This window comes from Vicugna pacos, unplaced genomic scaffold, assembly GCF_048564905.1.
Source record: "Vicugna pacos unplaced genomic scaffold, VicPac4 scaffold_20, whole genome shotgun sequence".
Lineage (NCBI taxonomy): Eukaryota > Metazoa > Chordata > Mammalia > Artiodactyla > Camelidae > Vicugna > Vicugna pacos.
The window spans coordinates 9565748-9587675 of record NW_027328741.1 but is presented as its reverse complement, the minus strand read 5'-3'; the positions used below and the strand labels follow the sequence as shown (position 1 = coordinate 9587675).

Sequence of the window (21928 nt, the reverse complement as noted above, 5' to 3'; positions counted from 1 at the left end):
ACTTACCTGAGCTACCTCTGATAATATTTCAAAATAGCACTTTCCAGTTGCTACTGTCTGGATAAAAGATGTGCTTTCATTGTCACTTCTTAGAAATTTCCGGTAATTAATGCCGCTGTTGTCACTGGGATGGAGAACCCTTCCTTTTATCTGATATCCCTTGAGAATCAGTGTACACATTGAGGAAATTTGTAAAGACAGATGGGTATTTGGAATCATACAAGTGCCTTTGCCATGTCCAGTGTTGCAAGGTAAATTGTCTCCACCACTATGAATGGGGAGTAGGGACAGTTTCATAAATGTCTGAGTGTCTGAAGGATGGAAATTCTGTCTCCATTGTGGCTCCCTCCTAGTTACCTGTGATCATGAGTACTGGTACAGTTGGAGGCTGAAGCTGTGAACCACTGAAACTCTGTTTCTACTGCGTTCTCTGAACTTGTGGACTCAGATATCCTATTCAGGTGGCCTTGGTTGCAGACACCAAATCTGCTCTTTCCTCAGTTCAGCCTCCTTTGTGTGTTTTAGTCCACCAAACTTCACCTGTTCACATGCGTTCTGGAGTATTGTTTTGTGTTGTAGTTATTTTTGTTCAGATATGAACGTTTTAATGACTGTAGATATAAGGGGAGAGACAAAAATATTTTAAACTTATGTCACTTTTAAAAGTATATACCTTTTCAATTAAAAGCTTAAATTCTAATTAGGACATATAAGAACAATAAAGAAAATGAACAAAACACCTCCCTTAATGTCATAGTACTACAAAATATTTTGATTTTCCTGGGTTATTTTTTTCAATGTTTTTCCCACCTACATGCACATTTTACTAAAATATATCCCTATAATCTCTTTAAAATCAATTAAATTATTAAAATAATTCTCCATGCTGTAAATATAGCCCTTTCAGTTCTCTAATTTCTTTTTGTACCTTGCACATTTCTGTGTTCTCCATCCTTCTTCCCTTTCCCCACAGGAAACCACTACTTGGTACACTACACAAATATATGTCATTCTTTTTCTGTTTTTTAATGATTATTTCTCTTATACTTTTGTTTTCCTCATTTAGGTGACAACATAGAGTGTTTTTCCCTGTATGACTTATTTTCCTATATGCAACACCCTCTGGGTCCAGTCACATTGTTCCAAATGGCAGAATTTTACTTTTTAATGTACAATGATGAAGTATTTATTATGTTATCAATATCTCACATCTACTTCAGTCAATCATCTGTTGATGGGCAGTTGAGTTGTGCTTCTACCCTTGGCTACTATAAATGATGATGTTAAGAACATTTGGGGTAATATATCTTTTAAGATAATCTTTTCATTTTTTCTCAGATTTATACTGAAAACAGGAGTTGCTGCAACAGATAATGCTTCTATTTCCAGTTTTCTGAGCACTGTCCACAGTTTTATAATAGTGGATGCATCTATTTACGTTTTCACCATCAGTGTACCTGAGTTCCATCTTATCGACATTCTTATTAATGTTTGTCATTTGTAGACATTTTGTTAATTGCCATTTTGATTGCTGTAAAATTATGTTTCATTCTGGTTTGGATTTATGTTTTCCTAATGAATAGCAAAGTTGTCTTTCTTTTTATGAGCATGAAAATCATCCACATGTGTGTTTTTGAAAAGTTTCCATAAAATTGTTTAACTGTTTTTAATTTGGGGTCTTTATTTTTAAATATTGAATCTAATATGCTATATATATATTATTGATATTAACATCTTGTTGGTCCCATTGTGTGAAATTCTTCCCTCTTTTCTGTCAGTTATCATATGTCTTGTTGAAGGTTCCCTTTGCTCTGCAAAAGATTTTGCACTTCACACTAATACAAGAAATAGAATCCTTGTATCACATAGTACATCTATTTTTTCCTCAGTAAATAAAAATTGTAACTATTAGTTTTTTTTTTAATTTGGAGACAGATCAAAAATAAAGATTGCTATGATTTATCTCAAAGTCAGTTCTGCTCATGTTCTTGGTCAAAAATTGTACAGTTTCAGGCTTTACATTTAGGAAATTAATCCATTTCTATCTCATTTTTTCTACTATGAAAGGAAGTGCTCTTACATCTTCCAATTACATGTACTGTCCTGTTATCTCTGAACTACTTGTTGAAGAGACTGCCTTTTTTTTATTGTATACTCTTGCCTCGTTCTTTGTACACTAATTCACCATATGTTTGTAGGTTTATTTTCTGACACTTTATTTTGTTCAATTGATCTATGTGTTTCTTTAATTGCCATATTTTGATGTATTGATTACTGTAGCTTTATAGTATGTTCTAAACTCAGGTAGGGTATTACACACAGCTTTGTTCATTTTTGAAAATAATTTTAGAAAATTTGTGTCTTTCAGTTGTATGTATAAATTTTATTATTTTTCTCCTTGTTTGGTGAAAAAACTTATGTATTCTGTGAGAATAGAAATTTACTTAAAGATAAAACCTGAGAAAAATACTAAAGTGTGGAGGATAATTTATACAATATTAACAACAACTGGATTGCTGTATAAATCAAAGAAAAAATATATAAAGAAAAATGACAACAAAAACAAAATCCATGGGGTGTAACAAAAGCAGTATTAATAGGGATGCTTATAGCAAATAATCCCACTTATACAAATAAGAACCATTTCTCTCTTATAACATATTCTTACAACCAAAAGATGTCACATAATAATAAAAAAACTTGTCAGTAGAAGGAAAGACAGCTGAAAGTACAGAATATAATTAAATAAAATAAGGATTAAAAATATAAACATTTAATCAATCTAAATAATGGCTTTTGAAAGATAAATAATGTTTGTAAACTTTAACCAGACACATGAGCAAAAAAAGAGTTACAGATTAGTAAGCTCAGAAATAAATGAGAAATTACAGCTTATATCAAAGAAATACAAAGCATCGTAATTTGATACAACAAATTATATGTGAATAAAATGGAAACCCTTGAAGAAATGGACAATTTCTTAGAAAGACTTAATCTCCAGAATAGAATGATAAATAAAATATGAACAGATTATCACTAATGAAATCGAATAAATATTTAAAATAATCTCCCAAGAAACAAAATTCCAGGCCTAACATCTTCACAGGTGATTTCTGCCAAACATTTAAAGAAGAGCTATCAACTATACTTCTCAGAGAATTCCAAAAATTTCGAGAGGAAAGGAGGCTTTCTACCCCACATTTCTGTATCACATTGCTACTACAGGTGGAACAAATACCTCAAAAAATTACAGGTTACATACTACTGATAAGCATAGATGCAAAAATCACCACTAAATTGTTAGCAAATATAACAATATATTAAGAGGATTATACATTATGATTAAGTCCATTTTATTCCAGGGATGAAAAAGTGATTCAATACCCACAAATTAATCAGTATAATACACCACACAAACAACCTGAAGAATAAAAATTATATGGTCACCTCAATAGAGTCATAAAATGTTTTGACAAATTCAGTATCTATTTAAGATTATATTTCTCTTCAAAGTGGGCATGAGGAAACATTACCTCAACACAGTTAAGGACTTATATGACAAGAACTCATCTAACATGACACTCACTGATTAAAAGCTGGAAGCATCTCCAGTAAGAGCAGGAAGAAGAGAAGAATGATCACTCTTACCACTTTTATTCAGTATAGTATGGAAATTCTAGCCATAGCTATCCAAAATAAAGGTAAATAAAATTTAGCTAATTAAGAAAAGGAGTAAAAGTATCTGTTTGAAAATGGCATACTGTAAACAGAAATCCTAAAAATGGTGCCACAAAACTACTAGGGCTTATCAATGTATTTGGTAAAATTTCTGAATGTAAAACTAACATACTGAAATCTTGCATTTCTACACACTAACAGCAAGCTAACAGATGGAGAAAGTGAGGGAACTGTCACATTTACAGTTGCATTACAAAAAAAATAAATCAAGAAATGTATCCAACCAAGGAGGTAAAAAACCTGTACTCAGAAAACTATAAAATATTTATAAAAGAAATTGAAGTTAATGCAAACAGATGAAAGGATATAATGTGTTCATTGATGAGGAAAAAATATTGTTTAAATGATAGTACTAGCCAACAAAATACGCAAATTAAATTCAGTGCCTATCAAAATACCATGGGCATTTTCAGACACTTAAAATAAATAATTCTAAAATTTACATGTAAACCGAAAAGAGATGAAATCACTAAGAAAAAGGAAAGGAAAGAAAACAAACAAACTAAAAACACAAACAACTTTAACAAAGAACAAAGAGGATGCATCTATGTCCCTGATTTTAAACTTTAATACAAAGCTACAGTATTAAAAATAATATGGTAGTGGCACAGAAAAAACAGAATAATGGCACACAACAGAATGCCTTAAAATGAAATGAGACAGTTATTGTCATTAAGCCCATTACAAAAAATGAATATACAGTTGGGAAAGGTAACCACCAGGCACGTGAAACCGATCAACATCACTAAGCTTCAGAAAAATGCAAGTCCAAAACGCAATGAGATTTTATGTCACTCCTGTCATAATGACTACTATGAAAAAGATAACAAACATAATTGTTGGTTAGGATGTTAGAAAAACAACCCTGATGCACTGCTGGAGTGAATGTAAATATGTGCTTCCACTGTGGAAAACAACATGGAGCTTTATCTAAAAATTAAAAATGAAATATAATCCAACATATACATATCAGGATACTTATTCCATGAAAATAAAAACACTAATTAGAAAAGATAAATTCAACCCTATATTCACTGCAGCATTATCCACAATAGACAGGATATAGGAGCAAATTAATTGCTCATCAATACATGATGGATAAAGAAATTGTGTTTATATAATTTTTATATCTACCCATCTTAAGTACAGATTTATCTATATGTATATTTATACACACGCACTTTATATATATATATGAGCTATATATATATATACACACACATAAAAATAAAATGGGTTTTTACTCAGCTCTAAAAAGAATAAGTTCTTGCCTTTTGCAACAAATGGGTTGATCAAGAGGGTAATATGCTAAGTCAAATAAGTCAGGAAGTGAATGACAATGCTGAATGATTTTATTCATATTTGAATTTTAAACAAATGAACATAAAAACACAGATATGGAGTTATACATATAGAAAGAAACAGGTTGTTCACAAGAAGGAGGGAAATGGGGTGAGAAAAAGAAAAGTTGAAAAAATTAAGAGAGAAAATTTTCCAGTTGCAAATTAAATGAGTCAGGGACAAGAAATGAACTGTATGGGGAATAGCCAAAAACTATTAAATATCTTTAAATAGCAACATATCACAACTAGATATATTTGGTGATCTGTATGAAATATATTAAATACAGCAAACAGTATGTTGTGAAAGAGAAACTAACACAGTGTTATAGATTAATGTACACTTCAATAACAAACAAACATACACATAGAAAAAAATTAGATTTGTAGTGAACAGAGGCAGGGGTTGGGAAAGTAGGATTTGATTAATGAACTCAAAAGCTATAAATATCCAGCTGTAAAAGAATCGTGTTCTAGGGATACCCCATAGTAACATGAAAATTACAGTTAATACTGCTTTATGTTCAATATCATTGTTGTTAAGAGAGTAGACCATAATTTTTCTCATCACAACCAAAAGACAAATTGTATTTCCTTAAAATTGCATCTAAATGAGATAAAGAATTCTCCCTAAAATTGCTATGATATTTATCTCATGACACTTGTAAATCAAATCACTATCCTGTTCACCTAAACTTACACAATGTTTTATGCCTATTATATCTCAATAAAAGTGGAAGAAAATAGGGAAAGTCAATGGTCACTTTTTCTCTTGTCATTTCTCATGATTCTTTTTGCAACAAGTAATCTTTAGTAATGATATATTATCCTAGTTAAAGATACTAATAAATAAGTGATTCTAATAAATTATACATAAAGATACTAATAAAAATAGTGTTTTAAAATGCCTAAATCTTTCTTCATGTTAACAGCCCACTGCTTCTGTAGGCAACAAAATTTCACTTTGTGTATTCATCTGAGATTAGGGAATGGATACAAATATTAACCCTGGCTGCTTTTGCTGTGAATGATAAAGTTCACTGTCTCAGACCAAAAGTCTCATCTCCACGAGAGCATCTGTAAAATATGAAAATGCTAGGTTGCTAAAAATCTAAGCATGTTTAAATCTCAGAACTCCTACAATTCTTAACTGTTTTGCAAAGGGAAAGCAATACTGACAAAGACTTGATTTTGGATAACAATGTGCTGTTTCCTCATGGTTGCATAAGGGAATGTGAGGATAATCCCTGAGATCAACAACAAACATTCTGGCTCAAGTGCTGGACAAAGAGCTGTAAAGGTTCTGCATTTTTAGGACTGAGGACTGCTTTCAAAATGATGACTATGCTCACTTTAATCCAGGTAGTCCAAGGAAAGAAATGTTATTGTAATTTGTAGCTTAAAAGAAATAAATCAGTGGTTCAGTCCATATAAATCAGTCAAGGGGTGTTCAAAGAAAAAATAAGTTGTGTCAACAATGAGAATTAAAAGAAAACAAAGTAGACACAAACTTAAATTAAGAAGGACACACAGTCCTGTGCTGGGCTCTGGGGACTGGTGAATATATATGCCTCTGTCCAATTCAAGGTTTCAGTGGCTTGGCCCTAGCATTAGCTTGGGATTCAATGAACAGGTAACAATTAGTATACTGGGAGAAATATAATCTACCTCTCCCTGATCGGAAGAAAATCTGGTGGCAAAATGAAACTCTTAATTCACAGAGATTCTGCCAGAAGCAGAGGAATAATTCACTGATGACTCAACTAAGATAAACTTAGTTACTGCTTAACAGTCCAACTTCACACACACACACACACACAGTGTTAGACAGATTTGTAGTATTTTGTGGGAAGAATTCAGTGGTCAGAGCTCAGAGAATAGTTTTCACACACCAGAAAACTTTTGTACATTTGCCAATACTCTAGGTTTTCCCAGGTAGAGAACTACAGATGGACAAACAAACAATATTCTTCTTTAGGAATTCTAATTTTTAAGTAAAGTGTAGCTTTTGACTTATCAGTATAGAACCTTGTTATGATGATCACAGTAAGACCCACTGTGTGATAAGAGAGCTCGAAACTAGCTGTGAACCAGCCCAACTGAAACCCAGACTGCTAATGTAAGCAAAAAATAGTCACCATCATAGTTGAGCTGACAAACATAAAAGCTTGATGTTTCTGCTTTAGGAACAACCACTGCTGTCCAGACACAGATCTCCTGCTGCAAGTGGGCTCCTTTCTTCTCTTGGTAAAATCATATTGGTGGGATGTTGCTAGAGCTTAACCTGACCCATTTGCCCATTCTCCAGATTATCAAAGGCTTTCTTCACAATTGGTGACACTTTTTCAGTATTCAGTGTTGCCATTCCAGTCTTATCAGCTGACACTGGCTGCATGGTTGTGAGCAGAAGCCTTAGGCTCCCTGACCTTGCCTACAATTTTCCAGCATTTCAGGGCAATTCACATTCTGAAAATGTTCAACATTTATTTTAAATTAATGGGAAATAGTCAAAGTCTTCCATGAAAATTTTATATTTCCTAATATTTGTATAAATTTGGTATTCTTGCAGTTGGACAAATTTTTAATACTACCACCCTCACCTCTTTTTAGTCCACACATTTTAGGTTACAATTTGGTTACTGAACACAACCACTCCAACCAAGGGACTATTACCTCTTAGATACTGCCTGTGTGAAGATTAGAAGGGGCACAATTTATGTGGGATGTATAATCCTCCATTAAATGTTTGCAATGACACTGTCTCTTCTGGATAAAGCTCTGATTCTAAGAAGTAAATTAATTAGAAGGCAGTATATTTTTTGGTATGGGGAAGAGAATCAGCTACTTATGGGTGGGCAGGTGATGAAGAGACAGGAAATAATCCAGCAAATGAGAATTGAATGCTTTAGGCCACTGGAGGCATGAATTAAGAAGAAAATAATACTTTGTCTCCTTTACCTACCTCGAATTACTGTCTTGAGTGACTAGTCCTTGGGCTATGAAAAGAGCTAGTTTGTGGTGAAGAGTAAAGACAATAATGAAATAGTTTGAAAACCATGAGAGATTTGCTGTCTCAGGAAAGTAGATTATGCTTAAAGTCAACATGTATTTTTCATTCACTAAATACTAAAATGCATCCTGTGGCATGTGCTGTGCTTACTGTGTTGGTATCCAAGTTAGACAAGGAAAGGGGGATAGACAGAAAACATCTGGAGGAGGTGGTTTCTGTGCTGAGACTGGGAAAGTCTAATTAGGTAATAGGAGAACATAAGTTCAAGGATTAGCTGGAGCAAAATTTGCGAGGTTGGAGCTTACATATATGACAAGCATTTTCCTGGATGTATCTCCAGATACAGTGAAACATAAACATATGCCAAGGTAGTCAGATGCCAGATTTATAAACGAATGACTTAACTAAGTTCAGTTTGTGTGCATAGAGTTGGAAAGGCATTAAGAGCCACCCTGAGGATGTAAGTTTGTCCTTGGTTGGAAATAAAAGCAACATAAGGTATTGACTAGAAATTATAGCATAGAATATTTAGGGCAGGAAATGAAAGCACCAACTGGAATGCTTTGAGAACAGCACAAAGAAGACCATAGATAAAATTACTTCTTAATTTCTTCCACATGCTAAATGTACCATCTGAGACTATATCATGTGACCTTCATGATTCCAGGGATGACATAATAGAGACCATGTTCCCTGGGCCGGTTCCTGCATTATCTTCTGTTCCAACCTATCCGAACTTAACACTTTTCATACTTTCCAGGATGAACCAGAAACCACTAATAACTTTCCCTCTCTCCATGTTTTAGTCTTTTTCCAAATTCTTCCATTTTCTCTTCCTGCTTACAAGAAATTATTTAAATTTACTCCCATATTGTTCCATCAAGTGATCATATCAATCAAATATCTCTTTTTCTTTAAATGATATCATAGACTCCCGTTTAACTCTTTATTTTAAAAAAAATATCGAAAATACAGGTAAACATGTATGTTTATCGTTCAAATAAGAAAATTGCATATAGTTGTCAGCATTTGCCACCATCAATATTAATCTTTGTTATCCTGCATAATATGGTAGTCCTCTGGTATATAAGTTGTGTTTAGGATGACGTTCATAAAATGAAGATGGCTGATGAGCTGGCCTTGAAAGAGAGGTAGCTGATGTATCAGCTATCAATGTCACTGGTAACCATGGTTTGCTCCCTGGTTGAAGTTGAGAAAAACGACCGTCATTGGCAGATATGTTGTGATATCTATATGGAAAATTAGAAGGCTCCACCATTAGTCAAACATGATTGCTCAGTATGGGAGACAAGGTACTGTACTGAGAAGTAGATATTGTAAATGTAATGAAGTTCACAACACGGCCATTTGCTTCAGTGTAGCTGCTTTGAGAGTGCCTGTGGGCAGTGTTCAACTGATTTATAAAAGCACGTTGATCCATTGCAATATTGTTCTGGTGATCTAACTGACATTGAAAGTGGAGGAGAAAAATCACCTCTGATCAAGGTAGTTGTATCACCTATTATGTGGCTAGAAGAGGGCTTCCTTATTAGAGGCATGTTTAAATTTGCAGAAAGTAAAAATGCACTTTCTCCTCTAGTGTCAACCACAAAATCAAAATTGTCATTATGCACGTTACCCCCTGCTTTAACGTGCTTCTTTTTGAAATCTTCAGCCAATGAAGATACCAGAGAGACATTTTTAATCCCAATTCTTCTTTTTATTCTCACTAAAAGCTGGGGACAGCCTCGTTTAAGATTTGGATTATGGCAGAACTGCAGCTACAACCAAAAGAGAAAGATTTTAGTAATATTTTAAACCAAAATACAAGACTAAATTAAGCCTAACCTACAAAACCTCAGATTTCACGTTTACTATGCTAAGATAATATCATCAAAATATGCACATTGCTGACTATGTTTTGAAATTCCTTATTTGGAATATGCACATTTAAATAGTATTTAAGTATTCAAATTTAAGAAGCTAGCATTTGCAGTAACGGTGAAAGCCACTTTTTAAAAGCGGCTTTAATACCTTTATTTAGATTTCTCGTAAGATTCCTAGTTGCTAGGAAAGTTTCACACAATCTTGAATACTTAAGGCTCTGTCCTCATTTTTTGAAAAAATAAAGAATTTTAGCATTTGTAGTTTTATACAGTTTTCAAACTCTAGATTTACATTTACATTACCATAGATCGATGTACAAAATAAAATTTTATATATAAGTTACCAAGTCGTAACTACAATTACTGAATACCTTGCTTAAAAGAGAGACTTCTTTTTCTTCTGCTAGAAAGTCAGCTAGACAAGCAGATCTTTAAAAATTCTGCTGCACTTTCCTAAACTTATAAATGTTAAGCTGTCTAACTAAACTTTTCATACTTCCAGTTTCAAATACTCTGAAAGGGGACTTTCTTTCCAAAACTTCCTTCTTTAAGACAACTTCATCAATCACTATGGAAGTTTCATTATCATCCCACCAGTTGGATTTAAATTGATAACTCCCAACCATTTTCCAGATTTTTCTTGGAAATGTCAGAGAACGAAAATCATTATCTTCATCTGGCTCAGAGACACAATATGTGTAACATGGACTTTTAAACAAGGATTCTTCAGACAAATTCTGAAAATCACTTACTTCAATCATAGACCTCAAGACAAGTCCCCAGAGATTGTTGGATCAAACAATACAGATCTTCCGGAGTTTCCTGAACCAGTTGGTCCATCATTATGAGACCTATCTTGAAATTCTGAAGAAATATTTGCCATCTCAAATAACTTTTTCTACAGCTACTTTTCTAATCTGAATGATTTTGAGCACTGCAGCTTCATATGCTGCTCTGGCAGGCCTGCACAGATAAACTACTAGGCCATCACAATGGTTCTCAACTTGAGTAGATGTGACATCACATAACGACTGGTCTCCTAGCAAGTCAAGTGTAACATCCAGCCAGTGTTTACTTCTCATTCATCCAGTTAAAATGAAACATATAGGATGCCTTTTTTTATAGTGTGATCTGCAATTATTACCCCAAGAAAATCTTTTTAAATAATTAATGCTGGGGTCTATGAAATAAAACAAATCTCCATACTTTTGTACACAAATTTATACAACATTGATGAACAGAGTATAAATAATGCACAAAATATATAAAATAATTTTAAAGTTATGGAATTTTAAGTGAAATTTGTGTAAAACCTCTGCAGGAAATGTATACCTATTTCATTATAATTAGTAAGGTGAAACTTAATTTGATTTGGAAATGGAAGTAGTTATTTATCTGTTTACTTTACAAGAAGTAGCTCTTTATTCAAAACATGAGCAGAATACATATCAGTGTATTTGGTATGTTTTAGAATAAATGATAAATATTTATGAAATAAAACTAGATTAAAATAATGAATCAAATTTAAGAAATCCCAAAGGGGTAATTTTTGTATGAAAATATAATTTAGTGCTGTAAGTAAAACAAATGTAATTTAGTATTCTACTTTAAAATTACAAAAGAGAAATTATTAAGGTATTCTTATAAAAGTTTACTTTTGCCATTCTTTCACTCAGAGGTTTTTCAGTCCCTCGAAGTAATAAATTTTCTTCTCATCATTATAGTCCATGCTCTTGCGGCTTCTCTTAAGTGTTCCAAAATGATGTTGATATATAAACTTATACAGAAGATCATGGGTTCAAAAATCAGTGCCTCCATTAAGGGGCAAACAAACAATCAAAAACAAAGAAATAACATTATATGTGGGATGGGGTTTAAAAGACCAAATAATGCATTTTAGGAAGCAATATGTTTCTCATCCTGAAAGAGTTGGCATTGTTAGTATAATGCAGCAATTTAAGGCAAGTGTTTTGTACACTTATTGTTAATAATAGCTAGGTTCTGTATCAGTGAACTGTAGTAAAGCCAGTTCTACCAAAATTGTATTCTTTATTTAGACATAAATTCCACTAAACATAAGCCAAATTCAAAATGAGAGATAAAATTTTTAAATAAATAAATGTTCACTCAAGCTACTATGTAAATTTTTCCTTCAGTATGTGTATATTCCATTCTAAGTAAATATTAGGAAGCTGAAGTCATGGCATATTATAAGTATTATAAAGTATAGTTAAGTTGAATTTAGTCCTGATTCTTAATTTTATTTAACATACGCAAATCAATAAATGTGATACCATCCGTTAAATAAAGAATTCAAAAATAAAAATCTCAAAATATGTAGGAAAATTATTCACGGATCTGATCTTAACTTTTTTATAAAAATTTTTTTAACAAATTTGCTGTAGACAGAATATGACTAAACATAGTAAAATCCGTATATGAAAAACCAATGACTAACATCAAGTTCAATGTTAGCATACAGGAAGGTTTTTCTCTGGTACAGTAATAAGAAAAAATAGCTCATACAAACAAGTCCTATATTACACTACTAGAAGTTCTAGCCAGAACAACTAGTCAAGAAAAAATATAAAAGTCATTCAACTTGTGAGCAAGCAGTAAAATTTTTATAGATGACATAATTATACATAGTTAGAAATCTGCACACACACTGCCAGTGACTGTGAGAAATAATGAACAAACTTAGTAAACTTGCTGTATACAAAATCAATATACAAATATCCATTGCATTTTTATATAGTAACAACACATTATCAGGAAGAGAAATTAGGAAATCAATTGTGTGTAAATTTATACAAAAAAGAATAAAATAGGAATACATTTGATAAGTTAAATAAAAGATCTAAACATAGATCTATAAATTACAGGTGGAAAAATATAAGTAAACATAATAAATAAAAGATATTCTGTGCTTAATGATTGTATACAATGTGAGGAAATACTCTAATCTATCTTTCAATTGTTCAGCCTCCCCAGCAATGCTTATTGAGGAGAATCTCTTTTCTTCATTTAATACTCTTGCTTCTTTTTTCATAGGTTAATTTATCATAGGTGAGAGGGATTATATCTGGTTGCTCTATTCTCTTCTATTGATTGGTGTCAGTTTTTGAGCCAGTATCATGTTGTTTAAATTACTAAAGTTTTGTAGGACTGTTTAACAACAGAGAAATTTACAATATTATATTCAATACTCTTTTTCAAGATTATTTTGGCAACTAAGATCTTTGTGGTTGCATATAAATTTTGAAATTATTTCTTCTATTTAATTTAAAAATCTCATGGTTATTTTGACATGAATCACATTAAATGTAGATTCCTTTGGGTAGTAAGGTTGTTTCAACCACACTGTTTCACATCATTAACATAAGAGATCTTTTCATTTCTTTGGATCAATTTTAATTTCCTTCATCTATGTTTTCTATTTTTTAAAGTATAGGTTTTCTCTGTATTTGATAACTTCATTTGTAGGTATTCTTTACATATATATAATTATATATATTTTATTTTTAAACATGTTCCTCACACAAATACAACAGGCAGAAGGCAGTGGCAAGACATATTCAAAGTCCAGAATGAAAGAAATCTGTTATCTAAGATAAGATATCAAGCAAGGCTAAACTTTAGAATAGAAGGAGAGAAAAATAATCTCCACACAAGCAAATACTAAAAGAATTTAGCAACAGAAAAAGACATAATGAAACATCTCCTCAAAAAATAAAGAAGCAGGATGCTATAGAAAGAGAAAGGCATAATTAGAAAGGCAAAAGCTACAATGACTTACAACAGAATAATAATGATATTGTAAAACAGGACGTCAAAATTTTTAAGTTTAAATTTAAAATTTAGATAGTGAAACAGGACAATACAGATTATTTTCTTCTTATTTCTGTTCTCTGTATGATGCATTTAAATTTATATTCCTTTCAGTTATTATAAAAATATATAGTAACGGGTCAATATACATACAAAACAGGGTAACAATAAGTCAACATCTTACAATGAAGTCACAAAGCTAGAAAAAAACCAAGATAATAAAAGAAAACTTATAAAGCCACAAAAAGAAAAAGAAATGAATAAAAAGGTAATACAAAATCAACTGGAAAATTAAGTTCAAAATGGAAATAAACACTAGTTTATCAATAATTGTTACAAATGTTAATGGACTTAGTGCTTCAATCGAAAGATGTATATTGTCAGATGGGATAATATAACAAGACCCTACATTACGAAGCATACAAGAGACCCACTTTAGAAAGAGGAACACACATCAATTGAAAGTCAGAAAATGGAAAAATACATTCCATGCAAATGTACATGACAAGAAAGGAGGACTAGCAGTACTGACTTCAAACAAAATAGACTTTACAAGAAAGGCCATAGAGAAAGATAAACAAGGATATGATATAATGATTAAAGAGCAATACAAAATGATGGTTTTATACTCATTACTATATATGCACTCACTATAAGAGCACATAAGTACATAAAGTAAATACTAATAGATAAAAAGGGAGAAATTGATGGGAACACAATCACAGTAGGACACTATAACTCCCCATTACCATCACTAGACTGGTCTTTCAGACAGAAAATTAATAAGGGAACAAAGATACAAAAAGATACGATAAAATAATTGGATTTGATTGATAGTTTCAATACACTACTTATCCCCAAAACAGAATATACATTCTTTTCCAGTGCACAAGGAACATTTTCTAGGAATGTTTATGTACTAAGGCACAGAAGAAGCCTAATCAAATTTAAGAAGTTAAAAAAGATTTCAAGCATCTTTTCTGAGTATAATAACATGAAACTAGAAATGAATCACAGAAAAACAGGGAGATAAAATGACAGCATGTAAATTAATAAACATGGTACTAAAACAAGGGGGGTAGGTGATGAATTAAAAGAAGAAATTAAAAAATATCTTGAGAAATATGACACAACACTACACAAAGTATATGGAATATAGTTGAAGCAGGCTTAAGAGGGAAGTTCACAGTGACAAGGTCCGCCTCAAATTAGAAGAGCAATTTCAAATAACTAATCTAATATTCTATGTAAACTAATCATGAAGAGAAGAACAAACACAATGAAAAGTCAGCAGAAAGTGGGAAAATAAAGAGCAAGGGAGAAAGATTTGAAATAAGATTAAAAATAGAAAAAATCAATCAAACTGTTTTTTGAAACAGTCAACAAAATTGACAAAACTCAGGACAGGCTCACCAACAAGAAAAGAGAGAGAACACAAATAACACACATAGTGAAAATGGGGAAACTACAAAGAGTACATAAAATTTGCAAAAAACCATAAGGGTATACCATGAGCAACTGCATGGAAACAAACTGGATAATCTAGAAGAAATGGAGAAGTTTCTGGAAACATTCGGCCCACCATAATTGTATCAAAAGAAATTGACCATTTGAACAGACAAATCACCAGAAATGGAATAGAATTATCAGTAAAATAAAAAAAAAATCTCTGCAAACAAATATTCAGACCCAAATACCTTCACTGGGGAATTTGACCAAACATACAACGAAAAATCCATACCAATCCTCCTCAAACACTTCCAAAAGATTCATATGGAGAGAGTACTCCCAAATTCACACCATAAGGCCAACATCAACCTGAAAATAAAACCAGACAAACACACTACCTAAAAAGAAAACTATAGGCCAATATCATTGATAAACATAGATGTTAAAGTCCTTAGGAAATTATTAACAAACAGAATCCAACAGCATGTAAAAAAAAGATCATACACCATGATCAAGTTAGGTTCATCCCAGGAACACAAGGATGGTGTAACATATGCAAATCAATCAATCATTTGTGATACACCATATCAACAAAAGAGAGACAAAAAACCACATGATAATCACAGTAGATGCAGAAAAATCATTTGATAACATTTAACACCTATCTGCAAAAGAAGTTCTTATCACAGTGGGTAAAGAGGGACCATATCTCAACATAATAATAGCTATTTATGACAAATATATAGCCAGCAAAATATTCAATGGTGAAAAACAGAAACCCTTCTCACAAAAACCTGAGACAATACAAGGTTGCCCATTCTCACAATTTCAATTCAATATAGTCTTGGAAGTCCTAACCAGAACGATCAGTCAAGAAAATTTGATTTCCGATCAAATTATGCAAAACATTTCTTTTTAGGACTGAAACAAATGATCCTAAGATATACATAGAGTCATAAAAAAACCATAGTTACAAAAGCAATATTGAAGTAAAAGAAAGATGCTGGAGGAATACCCCATTAGTTCTCCATACACTATGGCAGAGCTACAATAATGAAAATGACATGACATTGGTAATAAAACAGGCATATGGACCAATGGAACAGAATAGAGACCCTAGGAATAAATCTACAGGCCTATGTTCCATTAATCTTTGACAGACTAGCTAGGAATATGACAGAGAAAAGACCATCTCTTCACCAAATGGTTTTAGGAAAACTGGATAGCAGCATCAAAGCAATGGAGTTAGAACAATCATTCACTCCGTACACAAGAATAAACTCAAAATATCTAGAAGACTTAAATATAAGTAAGACACAGTAAATCTCCTAGAAGAAAACACAGGCAAAACACTCTGAGATAAATCTCAGCAATGATCTCCTAGAACAGCCTACCCAGGGAAGGGATGTAAGAGCAAAATTAATAAATTGGATCAAATAAAACTTATAGGCTTTTGCACAGCAAAAGGAACCATAAACAAAGCAAAATGACAACCTGCAGGATTAAAGAAAATATTTAGAAGTGATGCAACTGACAAAGTCTTAATTTCCAAAATATAAAGAGTTCATACAACCTAATAATAATAAAAAAAACACCAAGAAACCCAATCTGAAAATGGGAAGAATCCCTAAACTAGCAATTCTCTAAAAGAGATGTTCAAATGCCACACAGATATATGAATAAAGAAAAAAAAATGGTCATTATCATTATCAGAGGAGGGCAATTCAAAACTATAATGAAGAATTACTTCCCAGTAGTCACAGTGGTTATCATTTAAAAGTCCACAAACAATAAATGCTGGGGAAGCTGTGGAGAAAGGGAAACTTCCTACACAGTTGGTAGGAATGTAGTTTGGTGCAGTCATTTTGGAAACCAGGATGGGGATTCAGCAAAAGAATAAAAATAAACTTAACATACGATCCAGCAATCCCACTTCTGGGTATATATCAAAGGGAACCCTATTTCAAAAAGACACGTGCACCCCAATTTCCTTAGCAGTGCAGTATACAAAAGCCAAAATATGGAAGCAACATAATTGCCCAACAACAGATGACAGTATACAGAATTTATGCCATATTTGCACAATGGAATAATATTCTGCAATAAAAATGATAAAACAATGACATTTGCAGCAAAAAAGATGTCCCAAACATGTGTCATTCTAATTGAAGTTAGCCAGAAATAGAAAGAAATATAATGCATGATATTACGCATGAAGAAGCTTTAAAAAATATATGTATGGGAACACTATGATTTCATCTACAAAACTGAAACATACTCGCAGATCTTCTAAACAATTTTAGATTACTGTGGAAATGGGCTTCGAGAGGATATATTTGGGAGCTGTAGATTTATAAATGTTATCCACTGTATATAAAAAATGATGTTTTCAAAGTTTCTTTTGTATGACACAGGCCATTATGTTAAATATCGTGAAGTAACGTTTTATAGGCATAGAATTATATGTGTGTATGGGCACACTATGCTATACACCACAGATTGACACATTTTAAGTGACATATTTCATTGATAAATAAATTAATAAATATGTAAATATATAAATAAATAAATATATATATTATATTTAATAATAAAAGAAATACAAAGATTCACACTACTTAACTTTACACACAAGAATCTAGGAGAAAACAGAAAGAATAAAGAAGAAAATTGAATCAATGAGAGTAAGGCAAATAATAAGAGAAACAATTAAAAATATAAAAAAAATACCAAAGTCTGTTTCTTTTAAACATAAAGTGGACAAACGTTTAGGTTGACTAAGAAAATAAAATCTCAAATAAAATTAGAAATAATAGAGAAGATATTACCACTGATGTAGAGATGCATAGCGTCATAAGAAATTAACACTAGCCAAAGATTTGAATGACCTAGAATAAAAGACAAATTCTCAGAAACATATGTCTTCCAATACTGATTCAATAAGAAATTAGAAAGTTAAATATAGCAAAAGTGTGTATGAGTAAATCAGTAATCCAAACCTCCCAAACCAGAAAACATTTACAAGATGACTTTGCTGGTGAAATCTGTGATACATTTGAAGACAATTTTTCACCAGTTCTTCCAAAAATCTTTCAAGATTTCAAGGGGGTGAAAGATTCCAAAGTTATTTTATGATGCCAGATTTATTTGCATAACAATGCAAGAAAGTACATTAGATGCAAAATATGGAATATTATCCCTGATGAACATATGTGCCAAAATTCTCATCAAAAGAGGAAAGTCAATTCAACAACACATTAATGTATCATGCACATACAATGAGTAAAGGGACTTATCCCTGGGTTTAAAGATACTTCAAAATATTCAGATCAATATAGGTGACATGCCACACTTACAGAATGAGAAATAAAACTCACATAATAATTTCAATAGGTGCAAAAAGAGCATTGTATATAATGCAACATCCTTTTAAAATACTCCCAACAAATTACATTAACACTGTCAGTGGCACGATATCATATACAGAAAAACACTGTGTGGCCAGAAGAGGAGCAGTTCTCTTTTTATTGATTCCTAGGAAAAGGGTTTATGTAGGACATGCACAATGCCTCATATATCATCTAAGTTATAACAATGTTAATAATCTTAAGCTATTTATGTCCCCATGATCCTGCAGTAAGCACAGGATGTTAAATGATCAAGGATTGTTTTAAAGTTCATCACGGAACTTCATTAAGTAGGCCATCTCTTATCCAGCCGGCTGTGCCTGTCTTAGGTTGTCCTCCTCTGAGGATCTTACCCAGCATGGGCTATCTAGCCATCCATACTGGATACAATGTGCAGGCCACTTCTTATCCAGCCTGGATATGTGACATTCCTCACAGCTTGTTTATCAGTTCAGCCCATGGGCTTATTCTTTAGAGCCTTCAGACAGGAACCTGCAAACCCAACATCCCTTGACCGAAAAATGGATGAAGAAAATTTGATGTACATATGCAATGGAATCAATACTTTGCATTCCTATAAAAAGTGTCCATGGTGTTCCTTTTTCTCTACAATCTCACCAACATATGTTTCTTTTCTTTTTGATGAGAAATTTCTGACAATTTTGAAGTCTTGTCTCATTTTTGGTTTATGACTTTCCTAATAATTGATAACTCTGAACATATTTTCATGTGTCATTTAGGCATCTGTAAGTTTTCTACAGATAATTGATTGAGATCTATCTATTCAGTTCTTACGTACTTTTTTAATTGGATTGTTTGTTCTTTTATTGGTGTTGTGGGGTAAGAGTTTGCCATATATTTGGATATTAACAATTGATTGGAAAATATCACATGCAAACATATTCTCCCAATATGTTGGTTGACTTTTCATTTTATTGATCATTTCTTATGCAGTGTAAATCTGTTTAGAGTGATACAATCATATTTTGTTAGATTTCCCTCTGCTTCCCTTGCCAGAGGAGATATATGTAGAATCAATTTCAGTCCAATGTCAGAGTGTGCTTCTTATGTTTTACCCTAGGATACTTTGTTTTCAGGTTTTATGCTTTATATGCCCTGGAGTGGGATTGCTGAGTCATATGATAGGTCTATTTTAATTATTTAAAGGAACATCCATACTGTTTCCAAAGTGCTTGCACCAATTTTCATTCCCACCAACACCGTTGGAGAGTCCCTTTTTCTCCACAACTTCCACAGTCTTTATTATTTGTAGACATTTTGATGACAGCCCTTCTGACTAGTGTGAGGTAAAACATTATTTTATTTTTGTGTTGCATTTGTATAATGATTAGCTATGTGAGCATGTTTTTATGTTTCTGATTGTCATCTGTGTGTGTTTTTTAGAGAATTCTCTTCTGCTGATTTTCTGGCTGAGTAGATTATAGATTTTTGAAATGGAGTTTTATGAACGATTTGTGTATTTTAGAAATTAGCCTCTTGTTAATTGCATTGTTTTCTAATGTTTTCTCCCATTAGGAATTTCATCTTTTCATATTGTTTATTTTGCTATGAAGAAGGTTTTAAGTTTAATTAGGACCTATTTGTTTGTTTTGCTTTTATTGTTTTCAGCATGGGAGATTGACATATGAAAAATTCGCTACAATTTATGTCTTGTTTTGCCTATGTTAGTTTCCAGGAGTTTTATTTTGTCATGTATTATATTCAGATATTTCAAGCATTTTGAGTTTATTTTTGTACAGTGTGATGGAGTGTTCTAATTTCATTGATTTACATGTAGATGCCTTGCTTTCTCGACATCACTTGCTGAAGACTGTCTTTTCAGCATTGTATATTTTTGTTTCCATTGTCATAGTTTAGTTGACCATGGTTGTGATGTTTTATTTCTAACTTGTATTCTGTTCCAGTGATATAGATGTTTGTTCATTTTCCAGTATTGTGCTATTTTGATTACTGTTTTCGTAATATAGTCTGATATCTGGGAGGTTATTGGGTTATGGCTCCAAATTTGTTCTTTTTCCTCATTGTTCCTTTGGCAGTTCTGGTACATTTGCAGTTACATACAAATCTTAGGACTGTTTTAATTTCTGTGGAAAATATCATGTAGTTCGAACTGCATCAATTTATATCTGTGGACATCATTTTTTGTATGTATATTTTAACAATATTAATTCCTCTAAACTAAGACCTTGAGATTTCTTTCCATTTCTAGGCATCATCTTCAAGTATATTTATCAGTCTCCCATAGATTTTACTATCTTGGTTTTTCCATAGGTTTTTCATTTTTGATATGATTTCATATGGATTTTTTAAAATTATGGAATATTTCTTTGTTAGGGTAAAGAAATGTGACAGTTTTTGTATATTAATCATGAATCATGCTACTTTGCTAAATGTCTTTATTAGTTTTATTTGTTTTCATGTGGTGAATCTTTAGGGTTCTCTATATATATTATCATGTCATCTAAAATAATAACAGTTTTACTTCATTCAATCCAACTTGAATAACATATTTTTCTTGTCTGATTGCTGTTGCTAGGACTTCCCATACTGTGTTTAATAGAAATGGTGAGAGTGGGCATCCTTTTCTTATTCCTTAATTTGGCTTTCAGTTATTCACTTTTGCATATTATGTTGTCTGTGTGTCTGTTATTAATGACTCATTTACGTTGAGATATTTTTCCTGAATCCTGCTTTTGTTAGAGGTTTCTGTTGTTGTTCTTTCTGTTGTTTTTTGTTATTGCTGTTGTTGCTGCTTTTTAATGAATAAAAGTTGAAGTTTGTGAAATGCTTTTGATGGATTTATTGGGATGATCATTTCATTTTCCCTTTTTCTTTTGTTAATGTGGTGTATCGAACTGATTGATTTCATGTATGTTCCACCTCTCTTATTACCCTGCAATAAATTAAAGTTGATCATGTTGTATAATTCATTTTAATTATTGCTGGATTTAGTTTGCTAATAATATTTTTTAGAATTTTTGCATCTATGTCAATCAAAGATATTGGCTTGAAATTTTATATGCCTGTAGTTTGTTTGTTGGCTTTGCTATCAGGGTGATGAAAGTTTCATAGAAATAATTTGTGAGTTTCCCACATCTTCACTATTTTTGAATAGTGTGAAGATTATAAGTTCTGCTTTGAATTTTTGTACAGTGTTCCATGGGAGCTGTTTAAATCTGCACTAACGTTTAACGATTTTTTAAATGCAGATTGTTTCTTTCTTCTAATAAACAGTTGGTTCAAATT

General features: G+C 32.1%; 1 long non-coding RNA gene across 1 annotated transcript; it reads right to left on the bottom strand.

The window, feature by feature from the left end:
• Positions 1–9782: 9782 nt before the first annotated feature.
• Positions 9783–10951, bottom strand: LOC140694105 (uncharacterized). The gene is made up of 2 exons (XR_012069857.1): positions 10727–10951; positions 9783–9869 (listed from the first exon to the last, which is right to left on the bottom strand). It is a non-coding gene; the product is annotated as an uncharacterized lncRNA (long non-coding RNA).
• Positions 10952–21928: the final 10977 nt, after the last annotated feature.